The sequence below is a fragment of the Pholcus phalangioides genome, unplaced genomic scaffold, assembly GCF_987345545.1.
Source record: "Pholcus phalangioides strain wild (caught in Gottingen) unplaced genomic scaffold, Ppha-v1.0 ptg000007l_1, whole genome shotgun sequence".
NCBI classification, from domain to species: domain Eukaryota; kingdom Metazoa; phylum Arthropoda; class Arachnida; order Araneae; family Pholcidae; genus Pholcus; species Pholcus phalangioides.
In genome coordinates this window covers 15,762,912-15,788,306 of record NW_028301600.1, presented here as the reverse complement: position 1 = coordinate 15,788,306, position 25,395 = coordinate 15,762,912, and the positions used below count along the sequence as shown (strand labels likewise).

The 25,395-nt window shown below is 32.3% G+C and overlaps 1 long non-coding RNA gene across 1 annotated transcript; it reads right to left on the bottom strand.

The window, feature by feature from the left end:
- Window positions 1–1,583: 1,583 nt before the first annotated feature.
- LOC149084972 (uncharacterized) lies at window positions 1,584–15,454 on the bottom strand. Its single transcript, XR_016192879.1, has 2 exons — window positions 15,020–15,454; window positions 1,584–2,039 (listed from the first exon to the last, which is right to left on the bottom strand). It is a non-coding gene; the product is annotated as an uncharacterized LOC149084972 (long non-coding RNA).
- Window positions 15,455–25,395: the final 9,941 nt, after the last annotated feature.

The following is a 25,395-nucleotide window of genomic DNA, read 5'->3' as shown; positions in this document are numbered from 1 at the left end:
CAAGTCCAAAGTGAACACTGAATTATGGCTATACAGGGTGTTTCAGAAAAACATTGCCAGACAATTCACAGGTGTACGATAATACGATAACAATTCAAAATCACATGCACAGCGTCCCACAATCGACTGACGGTTTTCAAAATGGGATAGCAAGAAAACGGTGACATATTAAAGTCATTCTTGCGAAACATAAATGTGCGAAGAGAGGAGAGTCATTCATATTGCAAGAGGTTATATAGTTATTAAAATAAGGAAAATAACTTTTTATATATATATGGACACCCTGTGCACAAAGACTGTCTCTCTTGATGCCAACAAAAACATTCCATGTCTTCAAGTGCAATATTCGCAGAGATATCTGAACTCAAAAATCGAAACAAAGTTGGGAAAGAAGCATTTTCCGTTGGTTTTTGTTGTTCTTGCATTGTATAGTGTATTTCCTCCAAAATCACTTTATGAAACACTAACATAAAAGTCACAAAAATAAGAATGTTAATCGTTATCTTGACGAATATCTATTCGTACGGCAAGTTTTCTGTTTTCTTTTGTTTTTTGTAATATAAAAGAGGCACAAATTTTACTAATTGACAATTTGTGATTAGAGGCTCTTCGCAGACACCTTATTTGCACAAGACACGAAGTGTACAAGTGACCAGCCCACAGTTCACAAATCTTTGCACAGTCAATGAAGATGCCATTTAGTAGCTTAGTATATTGAAGCCAGAGCAACATGAAGCAAGCTCGTGGAGTCTGGTTTCATCATAGTATTAAAATAGACCAGTGATTCTGAAACTTTTGCCACCCGCGGCTGCCTTGCCCAGTTATGGTCCATCTGCTGCACCCCAGAATAGTTTTGTACATATTTTCCAATATAAAATAACCACTTCAAAGCATAAATAAGCACACAAATCAATATCTACCGCTCGCCGCGACGCCCTTGACAAAGGTTGGCGACGCACACTTTTTGAGAAACACTAAAATAGGAATTTGATTCAAGTGTTTTCTAGAGTTTTCAGTCGACAAAGTTTTACTTTGGAACTAGTAATGAAGTAACTTTTTTTTAACAGACGATATCTAAAAAAATTATATTTTGAAGTGAAATCTGATTAAACTAATGCTCCCGTCGTAAGATACTTAAAGATTTTAAAAGAATCAAACAATATAAAATGAAATAAAAATTGTATTTCCTGATGTTATTTTCTCGAGGATTCAATAAAAAAAACCAAATAAATAAAGCTGATCTTTCTTAGAAGAATTAAACTATTTTTTCTTCATTTTTCTCGAGAATTTTTACCGAAATATATATTTTTTTCAAGTTTAATTCCATGAATTCCCGTAACCCGAGAAATGATACTCGATGCTATCTGATAAGATAAATAACAAAATGGATTTTGTATTTATACGAAATGCGATACTTTTATTCCTCCTTTCAATATTTTTCTATCAAATTTGCCCGATGTATCCTGAGGACATAAAAAGAAAAGTCAATTTCGTACTTAAATACCTTTCATATAAAGTATTTTATAAATTTAATTCAATCAATTCATAAGATTTAAAAATAACAACAAATTCGTAAAAACAAAGACGATTTAAACTGTTACATTTATTAGGCATTAAACATAAGGTTACATCAAATTTACAACATTTTTGATAGGTACACAAAATTACACATTTTGAGGAGTGTCTGTTGAATCCAAGAATTTTGGGGAATGAATAAAAATTCAATTTTAATTTACTACAAAAAAAGTTGAATAAAAAAACTGTTACAATAATCAGTGAAATTTTCCACAAGAAACACAGACAGACATACTATAATGATAATAATAAGAAGAAGATGAATTTAAAGTTTAAAAACTTCATTTTTTTCTAAAACATGATACAGGATTGAAGTAGCAAGGATGGTATCTGATTTGGCGTTTGCGTAGAGCTTCTAGCAAATCAGCGTCGGTGTTGCCCCAACGTGAAAACATGCCGCGGTTCCTTCCAGAGTTAAGAGATGGCGCCACGTACTGCAAATATCGTCTATTCTCTGATTCATCCTATATAAATAATAAATCAAAATCAACGATTGCTTAAAAATACGATATTTTAAGAATCCGTTGTGTTCAGTGGTAATTGCATTGTAGTTTGCATTGTACAATAACTACTCTGCCATTTTTTAAAGATTACAATTTACTAGCTGTTACCTGCGGCTTCGCTCGCGTTGAATTGGTAATTTAAAAATTATTCGACGATAATTTCCCCATATACAATAGCATATGAGGAAATCAATCCCTCATGACCCTTTGGGGGATGAATTTTTAGAAATCCCGTTTTAGTGGGTATCTACATTATAAAATTTAATACTGACTAAATTTCGTATTTATTGCCTTTGCGATTTCGGCTCAGTGATGATTGCCTCCGTGTAAACTTTGAACCCGCCCCCTCCCCCGGGAGGTTGAATTTTTAAAAATCCCTTCTCAGTGAGTTTCTACATTAGAATACAAAAATATTGACCAAATTTCATATTTATAGCTTCAGCGGTTACGGCTCGGCGTGATTTCTCTATATGATCCCCCCATGCAACCCCCTTATGACTCCCTTAGGGATCGAATTTCGAATAAACCTTCCTTAGCGGGGCTTTACGTCATGAACTAAAACATCTGACCGAATTTTATGAATGCGGTTTCGGCTCGGCGTGATCTCTCTATTTTATCTTTGGAACCCCCCTCCCCTTATGATCCCCTTAGGCGTCGAGAATTTCGAAAAACCCTTCTTACTTACGTCATAAAGCAAAAATTCTGACCAAATTTCTTCAGCGATTTCTCAGGTCGGCGTGATTTCTCTATGTAACCTTTGTTCCTCAGGGGTCGAATTTCTAAAAACGCCTTCTTAAGGAAACACATATTTTCTGGATATTATGATGAGGTGTACTCGGAAAGAAAAGTCATATTCTCTCCGCCGGGACTCGAACCCAGTCCCCCTTGCATACCGGGCAAGCGTACTACCACCTACACTAGAGACACGACCCTGCCTTCCTTATTTTAAGCACTGTGGCATGAGGCACTGAAGTAGAGGCATCAGTCGCCTCTCTTAATTTCAGGAAATGACCCCCAGGGTGGACAGTAGAAAGAGATAGACGGCTATTCCTCAGTCCAAGATATCAAGGAAACAGATGTTTTTGGATATTATGCTGACGTTAACTCGGAAAGAAAAATCATCTCGTCTCTGCCGGGAGCCGAACCTAGGCCCTCTTGCATACCGGACAAGTATTCTACTATCTACAACACCGGAGAGACGACCTTGCCTTCCTTATTCCCCTTCTTAGTTTTGTCTTTACGATAGAATGAAATTTTAGCATAAGGTATTTTGAGGTATGCGCTCAAGAATGATATGGAAAACAACAGTGTCGCTCTAACAGTTACGGTTAGAGTGAGAAAATTTCGAAAATATCAAATGGCAACACCAAGTTTTTTGTATTGGAATGCGATTTTCATACTGAAAAACACTAAATAGCATTGGAATGACACCTGTAGCACGAAAATCCCCGGAGCTAGGCAAGGATTTACCGTGCACCATAGCATTAATGTTCGTTTCATTCGTCACACCGTTTCTTCGGCTGAGATCCCAGCCTGATTAGTCCTCCACAAGGTCATGTGTGAAACACAATAAAATGCTTTATTTTATGCTGCTTCTCTGTCCTTATTGGTTGTCCTCACTGTTAGCCTATCTACCGCCGGTGATTTTCATGCTACAGTTGCCGTTCGAACGCTATTTAGGGTTTTTCACAATGGAGATCACATTCCAATACAAAAAACTTGGGTGTTGCCATTTGATATTTTCGAAATTTTCTCACTGTAACCGTAACTGTTAGAGTGACACTGTTGTTTTCCATATCATTCTTGAGCGCATACCTCAAAATACCTTATGCCAAAATTTCATTCAGTTTCTGTGAATGGTATGATAGTTAGGGGCCCATATGTCGGGATAGTTTTTTAATAATCACCCTGTATATAGATTGTCACTACGTACAAAACTAGAAAATTAATTTTAAAAACTATTGTAATTAATACTTTCAACACATGAACAAATCGAAGTTTGTTTATAAAAAAATTACACTTTTTTTTGCCAAAATGCGGTGAATTTAAAGAGAGTACAGGCAGGGCCGTCTTAAGAGCATCGTGGGCCCCCGGGCCAACTGATTTCTTCCGAGGCCCTTCCTCTCTCTCTCGCTGATTCTCAAAAAATTCAACTACTTCTCATTTTTCTGAGGCCCCTTCTCTTGGGGCCCCCGGGCCGTGCCTGGGTAGGCCCATGCGTTAAGATGGCACTGGGTACAGGGTTATTTAAAATGAATGGTATAAAAAGAAACACGCCTCTACTGCTGTAATTAATTTATTTCACACATATCTAAATAATGTGAAAGTTTAGTTTTCCAATTTTTATTTGGCATGACTAAAAAGCTGCTATCTATCTAAATGCTACAAGCTCTGTTATTCATAATAAAAGCATAAGTGACATAAAAAGCTTGAGTGTGCTAGAATATACGTGACCTTAAACGCATACCTTGTAACATTTTCACTTATTTGGGAGTATGTGAAAGAGGTCACTCTGACATGATTAATATCCTCGCTAATCAAGTAAAGAAATCATAAAGGGGTTGCAGTTTTTGCATATTCCAGCACTCCGTAAGCTTTTTATTGCAATTATGCTTTTTATCGATGATGGACATTTTTAGAGGAACAGCGTTCATGTGTTCACAGTCTCAACAACAGTGAACATCTCACTGTTGCCAAAGGAAACTTGGAGAGTTATAATTTCATATTATGTTGATATGTGTAACATTAATTACATCAGTCACAGACAGGTTTTGTTTTTGTACCATTCATTTTGAATTACCCTGTATAAGAAAAGTAAGGGGAAAAAGCTTTTAAAATTTAAGTTTCAAACAGATTTTTGTTAATACCATCTTTTCGTAAGTACAGAAGTTTTATGAGCATGACATTAAAGTTTTTTATTTTTTTTTCTTGTATTCTATAAAAAATATTTATTATAAAATGCTTATGTGTCAAATATTCAGAATTAATTCTGAATAGTTGGCAGGCAATTTAATTAGTTGATTTTCAAATGCCGTAAAATAATGTTAATGGTTAATTTGAACATAAATAAACGTAATCGCCTTATCAGCGTGAGTGCCACAAGCCTCCATAAGTATATTAATAATATTAATTAAATACGTGCCTCGACAGAGCGGAGAAGAAATAAAGTAATAAATGTCTTTTAATATATATTTTTTAATTACTATTTATTTTATTTAATTTCTCAGTTATATTAGCATTTATAATCAGTCAATAAGGTTCAAATTATTAGCTAAAATGAAAGAAGGCTTAAAATTCAAATAGTATATGATCACGTTTATTAAGAAAAATTGCTGAGTTGTTCATTCATTATTAGAGAGAAGTTCATAGGAAACTTTAATGAGAACCAGCTGTATTTTCAACACTGAATTAGTTAATATTTCTCTTGACTAGTAGTATATTATATAAGTAAGATAAAGTACGTAAAAAAGTGGAAAACTAATCTCGAATATTTCGAAACACACTGTCAGACATAATATCGTGTCAGAATGATTATTAACCAGAAATTCAGAAGAAAGTGAACTATATGTACTAATATAATTAGTCTACACAAAATTAGGATTAATACCCAAGTATCGATGAATACAAATACAAATACAACGCCACAACATGCAGAATGCCCAACGAGGTGGCTGAGAAAAAGATGCCCATAAAAATATGGATGTCATATATTTCAAAAATACAGCAACCCGCAATGAATAATGCAATTAATAAAAATTATAAAACACAAGTGTGTATGTTACTGTTCACGAGAGATTAAGTTAACAATAATCAACTCAATTACACATTAAATTACTAAGACAACCATAAATACGTTTTATGGGCATTGTATAATATTTTATCATGTATATATATTGTTTATAGTTTTGTAATTGTATTTTTATTTGGGTGCTGTATGTTAGAAATATATGACATCCATACTTGTTATGAGCACCTTTTTCTCAGCCACCTCGTTGGGCATTTTGCCTGTTGTGGCCTTGTATTTGTATGAAATGTACTTCTCACCGATAATGGGGAAGAATATGACAGCTGCCTAGGGAGAATACCGTGTTTCCTCGAACAGTCTTTTATCGAAATTATACCTTTTTCGAACGGAATTTAGATGTGTTGAATAATTTGAAATATGGCGTGTTTCATTCATATTTGATAGAAATTGTGGAAAATAAATGCACTAATTAGATTTTATTATTTTAGTGCGTTCAATATTATTAACATCTTACTATTTCAAAATAAATTCAATTTATCTACCGCAGTACTTAATTACCAATAGGGATATATCAATGTTAACATATTGTTGACTGATCATGAATTAATTTGTTTTTTATGCACTGAGAGGAAATGCAATGAAAGGAAAAAAGTCGAAAGGAAAAAAACGCTCAGCCGTACATCTGTCACGCGTGATTTATAAAATTTATTAATTTATTTATGTTGAAAACGAGTAAAAATAAACTAATGAAATAATAAAATATTCAATTAATTTTTCATTCTCACATATAAACTGCTCATTCATACTAAAAACAGTAATTTTTAACATTAAATATGGTTTCACGCTCTTATTGAAAGTATTAAGAAGTTTAGGCTTCTCCTCGCATATTATATAATGACAGTGAAGACTGTTTTACATGCGAATTCCTTTTTTGGGTATTTTTTATGTATTCAAATTTATTATTTCATTGAAAGCAGAGGACGATCATCTTATAATAACAAAAAAACTAATGACAAAACAATAAAGTAAATTAAAAAACAATAAAGTAAATTAAAAAACAATAAAGTAAATTAAAAAACAATACGTCATTTTCTTTCACCCATTCAGCATAGCAAATTTTACCTCAGTTTCTTTTTTTCTCAACTTTGTTACGTGATTAATACCATATCTCTTGGAATTACGCCACATCAGCCATTTCTCGTAATAAAACTCAAGATATTAAAATATAACATTATATATTAAACAAACAATCTTTGCAAGATAGTCGGTTGTCTTATTGACTTGTCATTCATTCATGTCTTATTGACTTCTAGGAACACGGTGCCTTTCCGGTGATTTCAAATACTTGCTGAACTAGTTCTTCTTATATTCGAATATATTTGCTGAAATAATACTATAGAAAGCATATTTTGTGTATTGAGGATCTTTCTATCAGCTAAACAAAAAAATTATACAGGAAGATATCATATTTCCACTTTCCGCATTTTATTGGCGAACCGTTGATCCTACAGGCATACTTCCAATTAGAAAAGTATTCAAATAACGTGTAAAACATATATTTTATCACGTATATATAGTTTCTAGTTTTCATAATTGCATTTTTAATGGAGTTGCTGTATTTAGAAATATATGACATCCATGTATGCTATGGGCGTCTTTTTCTCAGCTGCCTCGTTGGGCATTCTGCCTGTTGTGGCCTTGTATTTGTATAAAATTCGTATACGTCATTCACAGTGCAAAGGGTTGTATTAAAATAAAAAAAAATGAACTTTTTATATGAACACCCTGTACCCAAAAATCCAATCAGAAAGTTGTTGCCCTGTCTTTCCTGATACCAAGAAAAAAAATTTTCACGTTTATAAGTGCAATATGGGTTGAGATATTTCAATTCGAAAACTGAGAAAAAACAGAAACTAACGAATGCCGCTTCTTTTCTTTTTTATGTGTTGTTCTTTCCCAGATTTTTCCCAATTTTTAACTTCAAATATCTCAATCGATATTGAACTGAGAAAATGTGGAATTTTTTTTGTTCGCTTCAGAAGAGTCAGGGCAATAACTTTCTAATTTAGTTTTTGATAACAGGGTGTCCGTATAAAAAGGTTAATTTTTTTTTATTTTAATAACTTCATAACCCTTTACAACATGAATGATGTATGTGACTTCCACATGTTATTTGGATACTTTTTGTAATTGGAAATATTAATCTGAGATCAACGGTTCACCAATAAAATGCTGCAAAGGCAATTATGGAATCAGCCTGGGTAATTGTTTCCTTGATGAGGAAATCTACCTTTTTCATAATTTTTGTCCAGCCACCTTGTTACGCAGGCTGACCTCTCATTTTGTATTAGTATCTGTCTGTCACGAGCAACTGTGAATATACGGAATGGCGCTGTTAGTTCAAGTCACACCATTCCAAACCAATTCGTATTTATGATACTCTGAGTGAGCAGAATGTTTGAATTTTTTTAAGAAAAAAAAATTAACGTACATGTCTCCAACACTAAAAATACATTTCTGTGAATACATTCTGTGTGCCGTTGCGAATATTCTATGAAATACACACTTTAGATTATTTGAATAATATTTCTCAAGTCGATAGTCAAGGACTTTTGCTTAAAGGACACTTTGTTTAAAGAAATGAAAGTGCCTGGTTAGAAACTGTTTGTCGTCATACAAAAAATCCAAAATTTACCTTTATATGGGTCTAAATTTTAAAAAGAAAATTAATTATATCAATGAATAAAGAACTTCACACAACCACAATGTTCTCGAGTTGTTATTTCGTCAACTAACATAAGTGTTTTATATGATATAATGTGTTGTGCTTTTTGTAAATTATTTATAAAAAAAACGTGTTTTGTGTGTGTGTGTGTGTGTGTGTTGTTACTTTTTGAGCAATGATTAATTGGATGTTTGAATTTTTGTGTAACTGCAAAATTTTTTTCACTTTCGATTTACTTAAGTAATTGGCATTTCCTTGATAAGGCAGTCACGATCAAATTTCGATAATTAATGACTACTCTAGCGTTAAAACCGTTTGAAAAAAATGTTTAGAACAGTAATTCTTTCATGCAAGTTTTTTCACTGTACTTTTTTCCCACAAAAATCAAATTAGTATCAAAAATATATCTTATTATTTCACGAACTAATTACATAATGGTCTAATGCCATTGCTGTTATACCATACAGAAAGCATCAGAATATTGGATTAAAAAAAAATTCGATATAAAAAGTTAAGTTGATTGCAGCCGTTTTCAAAGAAATGGTTAAGTAAGTTAACAGATCAAACACAATCAACTAATGGCTATTGATTGATTAAAAAGTGGATAATCCAATGACGTACGTCCTTTCTTAGCACTGACTTTAAAATAAGACATTTAAACTATCATTATGAATTCACAGATAGAAAAAACTACAAATTTTCTCATAAAAGTAACGAGCGTGAACTAATTACGATTTTCGTGTTATTGTGCCTTTAAAATTTAACAGACACAGAAATTTGTTTTTCTTTTGTTATGCATTAATATACAATAAACCCTCACATTTTCAGATTTCAACTCGATATCTTGAGGTGATTTTTCGAAGATATTAAAATTTTTATACACGGGAATCTCTCTAGCACGAAATAAATTTTGAATTCACAGATTTGGTTTTTTGTCGCTGAAATCATGTCATGCAGTGGCGTCGGAGCCGGAGGGAGCTGTGCGTGCTCGAGCGTCCACAGAATTTTGTAGAACAGCTTGAGTACCCACAGAATAAAATCACAAATGACAATTTCCTGCTTAAAGCTCACTCTGAGCACTCATGGGTCTGAAAAACTTCCAACGCCAATGATATCATGAACTCGTTAAGGTGGTGGAAAAACGTGTAAGGAAACTCTGAAAACTGCCATACCTTGAACAATTGTTTTTGTATATGTGTGAAAATTTTAGAACGATAAAGATATCCTAGATCTAAAACTAGGAACTAAACTTTCTCTGGTATAAATAATTTAGATGGGTACTGCACTGCTTCAGAAAAAAGTTTTAAAACTATAGTAAAGGTCAAAATCTGGAAAAAAGTATAAGAACAGTTAAAAATTATGCGCAAAAATTTTATTTTAATCAAAAGCGACACTTTTTTCTTTATAATCTTTGTTTCGGGATGTCATTAATGGACATAAGACATTAATAACTAATTGTATAATCGTCTTCCAAGCTTGTTTGATCACTGCAATAATACAAATAAAAATACAACGCCACAACAGTCAAATGCCCAACGGTGTGGCTGAGAAAAAGATGCCCATAATAAATATGGATGTCATATATTTCAAAAATACAGCAACCCAATTAAAAATGCAATTACAAACAATATATAATTTTCGTGCTGTTTACTACATGTTTGTTTCGTACTGTTTACTGTTTATTATAGGCTTTGTGAGTTAAAATGCCCCACACAAGTGCTATACAGGATTGAGAAAAGAACTTTTCCATGACCATTCAAGTGGTTTCACTGATTTGGCTTCAAATCAACATCTTTGAGACTTTGAAACATGTACAGGTGAATCCTGTGGAAATAAAAACTGTCGAAAAGTAATGAAAGGTGCCTCAGAAAATAGAAATTCTGTCGAAATGGTTTTAATATGCTTATATTTCCAAAATGTGGCTCTGTCACTGCATAGGTCAGTAATATTTAATACTTTCGAGTCAATCGAAAATATTCTCATTACACACACACACACACTTAGCATCTAAAGATACATGCTTTTTGCCAATTCACGTTGCTTTTGTCTGTGCTGTTTTATAAGAGGGATTTTTTTTATAAGATTTGTATTTTGGTTTTGCATACTACACATTTGGATTTTTCATCACATTAGGCACAGTTCGACGTGTGCAACGCAAGTTTTACTTCTTCTGAATTACATCAGAGAGATTTTTTGTCACGTGAAGTCTGTGAGTAATCGTTTTTTCTTGACGAATGGTAAGAGAAAGAATACTGCTTGTCCATAATTCCCGGGCCCATTTATGAAACTGCAACCAACAGTCTTCAATCTTTTTTAATTCTTCTCGCCTTTTCATGGCCAGGCATAGCGTTTTTTCTGAGAGCAAGCTTTTCACTTCTTCTGCGCTCAATAAATATGTTATCTTTAGCATCTTCAACACTTTCAGAAAAAAATTTAATTTCACAGCGTATGACCGATCAAAACAGTCTCGACTGTTACGCCAACGTGAGAAAAATGGAAATTTCTTTGTTTGATTTCAGAAAACACAGGCGTGTTTTATACTTTTTTTCCGGGTTTTGACTTTCACTATAATTTAAAAAACAAATTTCTGAAAAAATTTAGCACTCATCAAAATTATTTTCAGTGGGAAATGTTTAATTCTACTTGTATTTATCATTCTAAAATTTCTGTACGTCTACAAGTACAAGTTATAACGATATAGTGGTTTTCGGTTGTCTTTAAACTATTTTCCACTTACATTAGAAAGAAAAAAATATATGAAATTTTACCGTCCCTTTCCCCCCCCCCCAATAAGAAATTCAATATTTCATGATTTATAACTAAAGTTTGCTAAAAAAATGTTTAGATTTTATTGCATTATATCTGATTATAAATTTATAAAAAATATTTTATCTGTGTTTAGAAAAATTTCACTATTATAGTATATTTTTTTAAAAGATACAAATACACACTTGTCTTTAGTTTTAATGTCATTATTATCTCTCTTCCTTTCTAAGTTTTCTTCAAAGCTTGGCTCTGTAAAAGAATAAAAACTCACATTTTGAGAAAATTTTAGAAATCTTGTGAAATGCATTTTTCAAAAAGAATGCGGAATTCTTGTTTCTTTGGCTTCTCTAGATAGGCAGACATCACAAAATATTTTTTACATTTATTTCTTACGTCATTAACATCCTCGGGTGTGATTTATGACTGTGCACGATTGACGTAATGCTAATTTTTAATTCATCACTTCTGCTGAAAAACTTCAAATGTTTTAAATATTTAAGAGGACGTATTTTAGATTAATTAAGAGAAGTTAAAATAACGAAATTGTCACTATCGTTCACAGGAAGACTGGTATGTAGGTATAGTAAAAACAAAGAAGCAGTAAATCCCAGATTCAATGTCCATTCATTCAAATAAGAATTAGCATAATTTCACATTAGCATAATTTCAAAAATTCATGACTTTCAAAAAAACAAAAATTTAGCACTGAAAAATAAATATTTCGGGAGAATAGATCTTTCTTCCGACAATCAAAATGATTATAATATATTTTGTATATACACCAAATGTATATAATATCCTTGTAACTGGGATAACTTTAAGACAGGGGAAGGGGTAATTTACATTAGGGGTACAGGTATTATTTTCATATTTCAAATTGCATGGTGGGCTGAGTTTTCGTGCTATCGTCACGTTTCTGATCTAGAATTGTTCACAACAATTAGTAGAATGAGCTGAAGTGTTTAAATATATTTTGAGTTATGCTTCTAATTGTTAATGCCTTGTTTCTTCTATTTAGATTATCTTAACTTGTGAAACTTATTAAAACTTTGAATAGTCAAAATCGTACATCAAGTAAAAACAAACAAGTAATTATTCGATTCATAATTTTATAATTATCAGTTTACTGTTTGAATTATTTCTGTTTGTTAATTAGGTAGTTTTTTATGTGATAAAATGTAAACATAACGCATTTGACGGAGTAACATAGGATAAATGTTGACGTGGCTGCCCAAACTTTGGTAAGTTTAGAAATGTAAAATACGGCGGAAGATTCTACCCTGGCAAAATAAATAAAATTTCTGACTTGAAATTCGAAGTTAATTGCATGCAGAAAGTAGGAAAATATTGAAGTAACCAAACGAAGAGAACAAATTTTGGTCCCGGGGGGGGGGGGGTGATAGGCATTTGATTAAAAAAAACCTCCTGTACCAAAGAATTAAAGGCGATTTGTTTCTAGCCGATATGAAGAAATAGGTTTAATTCAATCTTAATTGATTATTATTTGTACAATTTTCACCTATTTTCGTATTTCAATAAAAACGTTATGAATTAAATGAAGAATTTTCAATCTTTTACAGCTTCCCATCACCCGTTTTTCAAGAACAAGTAGCTTAATATTGACTTGTTATTATTATTTACTTTTTTATTTCAGGTTCATTTCATTTTTTTACTTAATTTTTGGAAGCTGTATAAAAATAAAATTTCTAGTTCTCTTCTTAAACTTTAAAAGATCAAAAAGAACTTTACAGGGAGAAAATATAAAAAAAATGTTTTTACGAAACAAACTAAAGAAATGATCATTTTTTTTATTGTAAAACTCCTCCTGTAGAATTTCTATAGGCTAGTATTGGAGTAACAATCAGACAAGAGTACTAATATGGCTTTAATAATAGAAAAAAAGGCTTGTCTTGAAGTTAACCCACAGTACGGGGTAATTTTAAGGCAACAGAATCATGTCTCTCCCTATTTGTTTTATAAAAAATAATTTTAACTAATCGGGCAAGCTGAGGGTTATATATTTTCCCAGAAATAATGTTGACAATTACAATACGGATATCATATTCAAAATGAAACACGTCAATTCAAGTGTGAAACACTTGTCCTGAAGTTACTCCAGTTTACGGTACCAAAGCTATGCGGAAGCTATTCTTGGTGCAACTAAATCCTCGTGTCCGAAAAGTAAGGAAACGACGAACAAGTCTTTTAAACGAGAGATATATATATATATATTACATAAGATTAAACTCTTATCATATTCTGAACGATAAAACATGGAACGACTATCGGTAAAACACCAAATTCACCTTCTTCCAAAGAATATAGATAAGATTATGGTTCTTTGAAACGCATCTGTGCGCTCGAAAATGGCGCTGACACAAGGCAAACAATTCCGCACGTCTTGTTATATTCACGTATATGATATTGATAAATGTAATCCAGTGAATAAAACAAAAAAGAAACTATATACCTAAAAAGAAAACGTTTACTAGTGTGCATGGTATACAGAAAAAACACGTTATACATAAGAAAAGCTGTTTTCGTAATTGAATGGATAATGCCCTAATCTCTAGGAGTAAAATCCAATTACACGAAGCTCTTGTACATTTTTTTTTCTGTAGAAATCCACAGAAATATTTTTTCTTAACTCTGTTTGGGTGGTTTAAACGGCCAGAAAAGGATTTGTCCTTGATGTCGATATTCATTCACAGCCGTATCTTATAACTTCGTTATTTTATGGAAAAAAATGGAGAAAATCCTGTTATATAAGCAAATCCTATCGTAACAAATAATTAACTAGTTCCCTTTCCATGAATATCTATAACAAATACGTTTCCCATTTGATTCATTTTCAAGTGTCATATCCTCGTGGGGGGGTCATCAATTTTTCATTTATTGTACCATTCCATAAAACTAATTTTTTTCTAATTTCCTGAATTCCAAGTATTTCATGAACATGACACTGCTATTTTTCAAAATTTTTTAGACATCAAATGTTTCAGCTAAGTATAAATAAATACATAAAAATTTCTTAAAATCTAAATACATTTTCTGCATACTATAGGTATGTGCGTATTCTGATTTGTTGATCACTTTCAAGGAATTTTAAAATCTCGTCAACACAGTATTTTAAAGAAACATTTTTTTTTTTTAAGTTTCCATTTAAAATTTATTTAAATTTTTTATCTGTTATATTTCAATGAAAATACTTACATCTCATAAAACCCAGTTTTTATAAGTAATAAAAAAATAAATATATTATGATAAATATAAGAACCGTAGTCTATATATATGCAGCGTTGATAATTGATCAATACAAAATCCATATTTCATAATAATATCAAAGCTATTCTGCCTCCGTTTTGAAAATTGTTGGAGAAATTTCATAAGATTAAATGTGTAAAAATATTAATTTCTGGGAAATTTGCTTTTCCCTAATTACATAATATTTTACAAAACGTTAATTAAAGAAATAAGTAACATAAGTATATAAAATTAAAGAAAATTAAAGACGTTCATAAATTAACAAAAATATCTAAATTTTCACATTGAGTCCAAGTAATAATTTTAAAATAGACAAAAACTTACATTTATAAACTAATTAATTTTTTTTATAACTCAATTATAAAATATTTCGGAATAATATAATTTTAGTTTAACGTAATTAATCTTTTTTTATTTAAAATTCAAATAATTTCAACTCACCGGAACACTCAATGGACGTCGACTCGACTGTCTGGTGGTACCTTCAGCGGCAATACTGCTGACGAAGGACACAGCAAAAAAACACGCAACAATCAGGAGACAACCGGGTAGATTCCTCATTGCTGCACAGCAGAACATCAAAGTTGTATACAATTACTATTAAATTTTTTTTCTCAAATAAAAATTTTTTTTTGACAAAAAATTTGGATACGCCTTCTTTATTTTATATTTCTTTATTCCTAATTAAACACTACTTTTTTTTAAAACTTAGTTTTATGATCGATATGTGTTTCTTTGAAGGGATATTTTCACCTTTTGGAGAGAAGAGGCCGCGTCGAGGGTGGCTCTTGTGAATTTCAAACAATACAGATAACGTAGCTGTTGTTGAATATGTGGAGGTTTTTTGCAGAAAAGCGAGCCAGAGAGAAGAAATAAATGCCGAGTTTGTACCGGGCTTTATACTCCCGCCAATGGCCAGTGCGCAATCAGGAGAGACAACGTCACTAAAAGAGGGCGTCAAAGAAATGTCTGTCGTCATGTTGGGAACCAACCCTCCTACCTTTTATATTTGTTATTATTTTATTTATTTTTTACTGATGATACAACGCATACAAATTATAAGACGGACGTCAAATTAAAGTCAGAACACATTCGCTTCCGGCTGTTGAGATCTTATTTCTGTTTTCGTAATTAGTTGTAAGAATCTCAGAAAAGGAGTATTTTATAGAAATTTGTTGTTTATTCTTTTTAATCGTCTTTAATCCGACTTCATTAACATCCCGAATTTCCTACTTATTTCACAAATGAACTTATTTTCCTCCATTTCTTTCCAACCTTGATAATTATGCCTAAATCCTCGATTCGGAGTTTCCTAATCACTGAAAAATATATATTATCTTTGTCGAAAGAAAAAATATATTGTGTTTTCTCTACCTTTTTATTAAGGCAACTACTGACTACGTCCAAATAACGATATTGTCGAAAATTATTTCATAACTTCATTTCGAAGAATGCTTTACACAAAATCCAAAACTATTTTATTCTTGTACATGCAGTGAGTAACAACAAAGTTATGACTGATTTAAATCATCTGCAACAATGGTTTCGAAAGCAACAAGCAATTTTCAAACGCGTGTTTTTTGAATATTCATTTTTTCTTTACTTTATTTCACGCGAAACCAAATTTTTCAAAAACCATGAAAGATATTCTCATGAAATTTTGTGACAGCGTTTCAGATAACATTGCCTGTGCAATGAACTAGGATCTTGGCTATATATGTTCAGAATTTAATATTTTCTGAACATATAGCGTTACATTTAGCGAACATTTGAATTAAAAAAATTGAATTTTTTGTGAAAATTCACGTATTGTTTCACGAAAACTGTCATATCTCAGAGAATATTTCATGTATCTTGAAACTTTTAGTTCATTGCACAGATAAGTCATAGAAACATACAGTATGAAAAATATTCAAATAAATGCGACTGCCGCCTGGCAGTCGAGTGGTTAGGGAACTAGCTTCTCACTGTGCAGGTCTGGGTTCGAATCCCGGTTCGGGCATGGATGTTTACTAACACTAACAAATTCCCTGGACGGATCATGCTGATCCCTTGGGAATACGTGAGGATCACGTTATTAAATTGTGCGGTTTTCAGTGTATAATGTCTGGCGTAAGTACTGTAAATGAGCCAATATTGAGGAAATAATATACAATATCTCAGAACGTTTTAGAGATATTTCAGAAATTTCAAGTATTTTGTATACTATTCAATGGTATTTTGATACCTATTTCATACAGTATTTTGATTCAAACCCCACTTGTTTTGTGAAAATCAGTGTTTTAAAAAAAAGTGCCCGTACGTAGTCAGTTGCCTTAAGGGAAAATATTTCTTTCTAAAGTGTGTTTTTAGACAATGGCTTTTTCTCAGTTCAATTTTCTCAATCTTAATTGTGCTTAATCTTGTGTTAAAAATTAATAAATTATTAATAAATATGAAATAAAATTTTATAAGTTTGAAAAATGTTTTAAAAATTTTAGCAAGTGAAAATAATTAGTAAAACATATCGTTTCCTTACTATTAAAAATGTAAAAAAATTACTTTTATCGTAATTTATCATACCAATGAATGAATGAACGCCAGGGTCTCTGCCACCGGACTTATCCCGTTGCCGAGATCTCTTCCAGCAAAGCTTCGTGGCAGAGTCTGGAACAAAGTGAGTGTGCACACCTAACAGTCTGAGTGTGTAGCTAGTGTTGTGTATGATATTTCATTGCTGCCATCTATACTTCAAATTGTGAGTGAAGTGTAATGATTGAATATTGATAACGTTGTAGGCCTGTTGCTCTTTGTGGCGAGACTTTTTAACGGGGAGATCGGCTCGCATTCGCGCCTTGAAGTTGGGAACCACAGAAAACCAACTTCAGCCGACCACAATTTATCATACCAGGAATTCATCAAGTTCTATCGAATAAATTCGGTATCGAGTTTTAATTTAATACAATAAATTTCGATATTTTCTATTGATCATAAGTAAAGCCCGGATTATATGCAAATGCATATGTGCATATGCATTTGCATATTTCGGCTTTTTCCAGCATTAATGCATATAAATGCATAAAATCAAAGAATTTTCAAAATAAGTGCATATTTTTGTGAAGGTTTATTGAAGCTCACTTTTTCGTAATTTTCCAAATGAATATTGCTCATATTATTTTCATAACATCGGGTTTTTTCCCGCAGGTAAGATTTTTTCTTTTTTTCCAATATCAACTGTTTCAGCGTTAGCGTCAAAAATGTTCAATTCTTTTAGAAATAGTCTCGAAATTATTTTTTACCGTTAATTTCGTTACTAATTGAAAATGCTTGAATAAAAAATATTTAGAAGTTGGCAGAAAAAAGATACCCATAAAAGATATGGATGTGTGTAAAGATAGTAGTATATATTTTGGCATTTTTAAATGCATATTTTAGCCTTTTTAAGTGTATATTTGCATATTTTGCCACTTTTTAAGTACATATAATCCGGGCTCTAATCATAAGTTATTTGATGTTAATCAAATGAGTTTGAGACAAGAATAATTCTTATTGGTTTTCATAATAATAATACATACAAATGTTTTTGCTTTTACATTGGTTTGTGAAAGTTTAGATCATTTTAACATTTTATATCGAGAGAAAATCCTCTCTGCTTTTAGTAGTATTTTTCTGGTAAGATGAGTATTCTGATAAAACAATTCACTATCCAAAAGTTAAATATTGATATGAATTCGAAAATCAATTTTTACAAGGTGAGAAAATACAGAAATTTATATTTTATATACAAATTACGTATAAGAAATAGTTTATATAAATCATTCAATTACAGAATAGGTAACTAAAAATTGTTAAATTTTAAAATTTTTTAAATTAATTTTATATCTGATTCTAATTAATTTTAACTTGTGTATTTAATTTTAATTTGTCTTATATTTAATTTTAATTTGTCTTATATTTAATTTTAATTTGTCTTATATTTAATTTTAAATTGTTTTATAATTAATTTTAAAACTTTTCAAGATTTCAGTGATTTTTAGGTTTGCATTGGCTTTACGGCAATGTGAGTTATCTTGCAAGAAAACCAACAGTTAATTTCGGTGGGATTCAAACTCATATATGACCTAACAATACCCATGAATGCTGATGCATTAATATACCTATGAGAAAAAATAAATTCTATTTTATCAGTATTTTTTTTGCTTCAATTCATCATAATCTGTCAATTTATTTACACGAATTAACTTTTATACATATTCATCAAATTTAATAACTCTTAATAAGCTTCACTTTTTTTAGTTCTTTTTTTTTTTGGAAAGAACTAAACCCACACATACATCAATTTTTTTATAATAATTTTGAGGAAGTTTTCACGTAATTGGGAAGAAACTTTGAAGAATCTAAGACTGGAAAATTATCCGAATACTGAACCAAGTATCTGAAAAATAGCGTTGACTGCTTAGACGTGGCTTCTAATTAGGAATAATTACTTATTTACGTAATTGTTTCTCCTGAATCCTAATAGAGAGGGGTATCCAGTCAAGCAGACCTTCGAGAGCAATTTTTCTTTTCTCTAAGGAGGGCTAATAAGTACCAAGTCGAAAGAAAATGCCGTCTAGCAACACAGTACGAGGAGAAAGGTACAGACAATTACGAACAGAAAAACAAAGTTATTCATCGCTTGCTGTCACCAGAGATACGATTAGGAGTCAGGCCGGGATCACACGTATTATTCAATGAACAAAATAAACCTTAACATGTGTCGAAAGTTCCTACTTTCAGGAAATGTTACAAAAACAAAACAATAGAGGCCGTTAATAAGTGATTGTGTTAAAATGGTGAGTGATGTTTTATTCGGTTTGAGTGTTGAAGTGTGAATGGCATTCAACACTGTCATTAGTGAAAAGAAAGGAAAATTAACTTTCAACACGAGGTCTTAAAGTCAGCATCATTACAAAACTAGTAAAACAGGAAGAAATTATCGGTTATATGTGCGGATAATTCTCTCATTAAATCACTTGAATCAACGTAATTAAAAAAAAAAGCAGTACATTTTCTGCTTGTGAATAACTCTTAAATGCTTATTTTTTTCTTCGAGCTTAGTTAATGACAAGTATTGAAAGCCGAAAAAATCATTTACGCAAATCCATTTTGAATTGTACTGCTTATACAGGGCCTTGTCGAAGGCGTGCAAATGTATTGAAGTAATATTACCTTTATACAAAGTGATTCCACAAATCTCCATGCCACATTTTACTGGCGAATAGTTGATCCTAGAAGCATACTTCCACCTTCCAACTACAAAAGTATTCAAATAACGTGTAGTACTCAAATATTTCATCTATGCTGTAAGGTTTTTTTATATAGTCATTAAAATAAAAATGTTAACTTTTCATACGGACACCCAGTGCTCAAGAACCCAATTACAAAGTTGTTGCCCTGGCTTTCGTGATCACAACAAAAAAAATTTCATGTTTCTGAATGCAATATTTGCTGAGACATTCGAATTCAAAAAACAGAGGAAAGTCGGGAGAAAACAACGTTAAATACGGGAGTCCACAGGCGGCCACCTCTATTAATCAGCCAATTTCTCTTCTCGGCCAGTTTTTCTCGGAACGGATAATATTCTTCATAGACATAATACAAAAATCACCCCTATTCTGCGGCCACCTCTGTATGTGCTCAGCGGCCAACCTGTCCACAGCCATTTCCTTACAGATAAGAGTTTAAAAAAAACAAGTTTTTGTGCGTTTTTCTCTTCCCAATGCATCCAGAGCTGGTAATTCTTTTTGTAACCTTATAATCTTTATACATCCGCATAAATACCTTTTCGGATCAATGGGATTTTCTGTTCATATGTGACACAGGTTGGAAACATTTGTAAATAGGATGACAAAGAGACTAATGCTATATAATTTCTGCTAGCTGATAAGACAATTTAAAAATTTGCTCCCGGGGTGACAGAGTAAACTAGACAAATAATTTATAACTTTTACTGAATAGGTCAAGGATGTGGAAATTCTGTTCTTGTGGATACTTTCTTCACTTTTTAGCACGCAGAAATTCAGTAGAACGACAATGAGGGAGTAAAAGAAATGTGAGAAAAGAACATGTCCAGGTACTTTCTATACGGAAAAAATAGATAAATCCATGATAATACAGATTAAGGAATTGATCGGATGATTTGATGTTTCAAGTGTTGCATAAAGTACAGTGAAACCTCAATATACATAATGATACCAGACCAAGAACAAATATTGTTGTGGAGGGACTGTCGTTACATCGAGAGGCTACATTATCAACACGTGCCATCAAATTTATGCTGCTGTTGGCAACTTTTCTAAATCGACGTTCTTAGTGTCACTAAAAAATGTGCTTTTAAGTATTTATTCGCTGCAAAATATTTTAATTGATCAGCTGATGAAAGAAATTCAGTAAGACTTATTACCCCCTGTAAAGGGGTTTATCACAATATACTCTAGTATATCACACAAAAAGGAGCGATACCAAACACTTTCGATGATTAGGTGATGTTCAGTACCGATATTATTAGACGTCCTCAGAAGAACTGAAACATGTGAGATGAGCTTAAAAATATACCGAAGGATATTTCGAGCGAAAAATAAATAAAAACAATAAACGTTGTAGCGGCTTCAAAATCCTCCTAAACTCTATGTTATAGAGGGATTTATCATAGTAAAATATATCGTAGTATCGAAAGAAGTTTAACATTACAGACTATAGGTTTCACTGTATTGTGTATCTGTTTTTTAGGCATTGTAAATAAATTGAGCATAGGATTTTTTGGTGACATCGAGAAGCGTTATTTGGCACGCGCCCAGAAATGTGTTTCTCCCTGTCATACAACCTCTATTAGGCGTGTTACCTCGGCAGACGGCCATTTCTTCGTAGAAAGCCGAGTGGCCGTGTTAGAGGAGTTGCACTGTATTTACCTTATTTTTATGAGGGTACCTTATTTCATTGGGTTGCATTAAAAACTCTAATTTATAAATTTCCCTCCAGTTATCTTTTTATGGAAGAGAAACGAATCACAGCTGAATTTCCTCTTTTTGTTCATATTTTTTATATTTCCTTTAATTTTAGAATCGATCATAGAATTTTTATTCCTTTCAGACATTCTTCGTGAAATATCCCGTTATGTTATTATTTATGTTATTCACCAAAAATGACCTAAGTCCGGTAAATTCTCGTACAGTTCCACGTGATCTCTTGATGAATTTTTTCTTCTCATTATTATGTAGCATTTTATCATGACACTTATTCCAAAAAAATGAGAAAAAATGTTTCAAATGATGTCGCCCGTCATCTTAAATACCATTCAAAAAAAAAATTAATTATAAAAAAGTTACAAATTTTAAATTTTTATACGGTGACCCTGTCCTCTAACTTTCAACCAAAAAGTTGTTGCACTGTCTCTCCTGAGGACATCAAAAAAGTTCCACGTTTCTAAGGGCAATATTCGCTGAGATATTTTTGAATTAAAAAATTGGAGAAAAAGACGAAACAGCATAAACTAACGGACAACGCTCCTTTAACTCATTTATGTTGACCTTTCCCCTTTTTTGCTCTGTTTTTGAATATCTCAGCTTAGAAACATGGAAAATGTTTCTTGGACTCAGGAGAGATAGGGCAAGAACTTTCTAATTGGAAATTAGAGAACGGAGAGCCGTATAAAAATTTGAATTTTGTAATTTTTTTACTAATATTGTTTTTTATTTGAACGGCATTCAAGATGATGGGCGACATCATTTGAAAAATTTTTTCTAATTGAAAGTTGTCGGTGAAACCAACAGGTCAGGAAACAGCCATTGGACAACGATAAGAGTAGACACCCTGTATATCTTTCACCCAGCAGCAGAAGGAAGTCGTTCTTCCGCATTTCCGAGGCTTAGTTCGTCCTGGACTGGAGTATGCTGTGAGGTTTACGAGACCATACCTACAGAGGGACATAGACACGGTTGAAGGGGTGCAGAAAAGAGCTACGCGTGTCCTTGTTGCCACACGGGTCTTGAGTTATGCAGAGAGACTTCATTTTTTCAATATGTTTACATTGGAAGATAACGCACGTGTCGGAGGGATATGATTAAAGTGTTCAACATTTTCAACGGAATGGATAGGATGGACGGACCATGAATTATTAATACGCCGTCAATCGACTGCTTTGACAAGGGGATACCAGTATCAATTGGTAGTGCCCGAGTGGCATGGTGGTAAGACGCTCGTCTATCATCGTGAAGGTTGCTGTCAGGGTCCTGGGTTCGAACCCAAGGGAGGATATCGATAAGATATTTTCCCTTACGAACTCGAGGCGACCAGCGATAGACAGCGCCTTCGCTTCCATCTCACTAATGGCAGTAAATTGCAATATAGCGATATGGCCAGAGTTGGTGTTTGGTGAAGTAGTATCAATTGGTATGGGACAATTCTAGGTGGTGGTGTCGCAGGTAATTTTTCCTTCATAGGGTTGTTAATAAATGTAATTGCTTACCCCGGAGATAGTAAATTCTAACACACACAATTGACACGTTTAAAAAGAAATACAATAAACATGTTGGGGTAAATCGAGAAGCTATCCATCCTTAGAATAAGACAACCATAATATTCTTTATGGGCATTGTATAATATTTTATCATGTGTATATAGTTTTTAGTTGCATTTTTAATTGGGGTGCTGTAATTTAGAAACATATGGCATTCATATTTGTTATGGGAATCTTTTTCTCAGCCACCTCGTTGGGAATTTTCCCTGTTGTGGCCTTGTATTTTTGTATTGTTATACATAACTGACATTGTGTCTCGAACATTACATTTCAAGAACACAGACATCTCAGGTAAAGTATAAACAAATACGTCATGCATACTTCCTATATTTTCGATGATACTGCTATTTCATACACGTGCTCTTATTTCAGCTATAACTCTTCGACAAAGACGAGTACATTTAGGAACAGCATTTTATAGGTTGTGCAATTTTTGACATCATTTAAATGTAGCTATTAAAATTCGTCGTTTTACAACCATTAACCATGATACTTTTATCCACCCACACGAGGTTTGAAAGGATATTACGGAACCATATCATGGAAATATCTCACAAACAAGCGAGCACACGAATGAACGAAATTTTTCAAAACAAATCAGTGCTCTTTTTCTCTAATTTTTATTATTTGTAATTATTTTTTTCATTAAAATTCAGAGAAGTTTGAGTCTCCCGATCAGAAAGGTTTTTTAAAGCGTGTTGCTAAGAATATTGTTAATAAAATGAAAGAAATGAATTAAAAAAAAAGAGGGTAGGTACAGAAAGGGATTTCCTATAAAGTTGGCATTGACTAAGCTGTAACAGTCATTAGTCACATAAGTATCTGAATATGTTCTTCTCAATAGCCGTTGCTAACGACCGGATTTTTACATTTATTTTCCCGTTCGATTCTTTTTCTGTTTGTACCGATTTACCGTCAGTTCAACAATTAATTGAAAAGAGAGGAGCGAAAAGGGTCTTCTCTTTCAGTTCATGTAATTGATTGCCAGCATTTTTCTTTGAAACTCACAAAGAACAGTCTGGTGAAAGGAATAGTTTCTAATTTGTATTTTATCGTGGTCGTAAAAAACACTTGCTTCACTCAAAGAAAGAGCAAACAAACAAATGTGCAATTTTACTTAGTTAACTGTTTAATTGGCAAGCATTGAAATATCCAGAGGAGAAAATTTTTGGGGGGTTATAATAAGCAAATGAAGAGTACCCTGAACGCTATTACATGACAAAAAATATTTATTCTCAATATTTAAAATATATGGGATGCTGCAGTTGAGGGAAACACACTGCATTTATATGATTTACATAAATTTGAATAGTACAAAAGTGTCATTTATTGTTTGCCAACTTTTCTGTCATTGTTGAAGAATGCACAGCAATATGTCTCCTCCACACATGGTATTTCCCTTCAAAATCCAAGGGTCAAAAATTGTTTTTGCTTATCTTAACAAGAAATGGGAGACGTGTGCCTTTGAACCCTTCTACTGGTAATTAAAGAAACTTCATGAACCTCACAAGTGAAAATCGAATGTTTAGGAGTTGCTTAAAAGCATTAATGCCGAAACTATTTCAAACTATACAATGCCGTTATTTGGAAAATATAAGAAACTCATGTGTTGTTTGAGAGCAACATGGCCAAATAAAGGGTTAAAGGATATCTCGTATCTTCTAACATGATCAAGAAGCCTCAAAAACTATACTCTAGTAGAAATATAATTAAAAATACTATTTAATCATTGATTTATGTCAAATTTGATACACGGGGGAAATTGGAGGCTAACGGGACAAATTTTTTATTTTTTTTCAAAGTGAAATAAGCAATTTTTTTTTCATCTTATTGACGAACATACACATATATAGTGCACAATTATAATATTCAAAATAAATAAATTTAGTTGCTTTTTCAAAAAGTGGTGATCAATTTTATACATCAACTCATTTGTCTCATTATACGCTCGAGGTTGGAGTGTAATGAGACAAGAAAAATAAACCTTCAAAAAACTGAATTTGAAATATTGTTGTCTTTTAATGTAAATTTTTGATTGAAAACAAAATTTCTTTCGAGTAGGTTTACAATTGTGCTTATCCGGGCAGTATTTCAAATTTCGATCTGATTTTTCACATCTACATTATTTTCTATGTAATCATTATTTCAATTAGGTATACAATTAAACACATCCCGGTAGTGGGCATACTTTTTTCCATTTTGAAAACCTGAAAAATTATACATGTGTGTGTGTGAAAAATAAACCAGAAAATCTCTCTTAAAATTCTCTTAATCACTACTA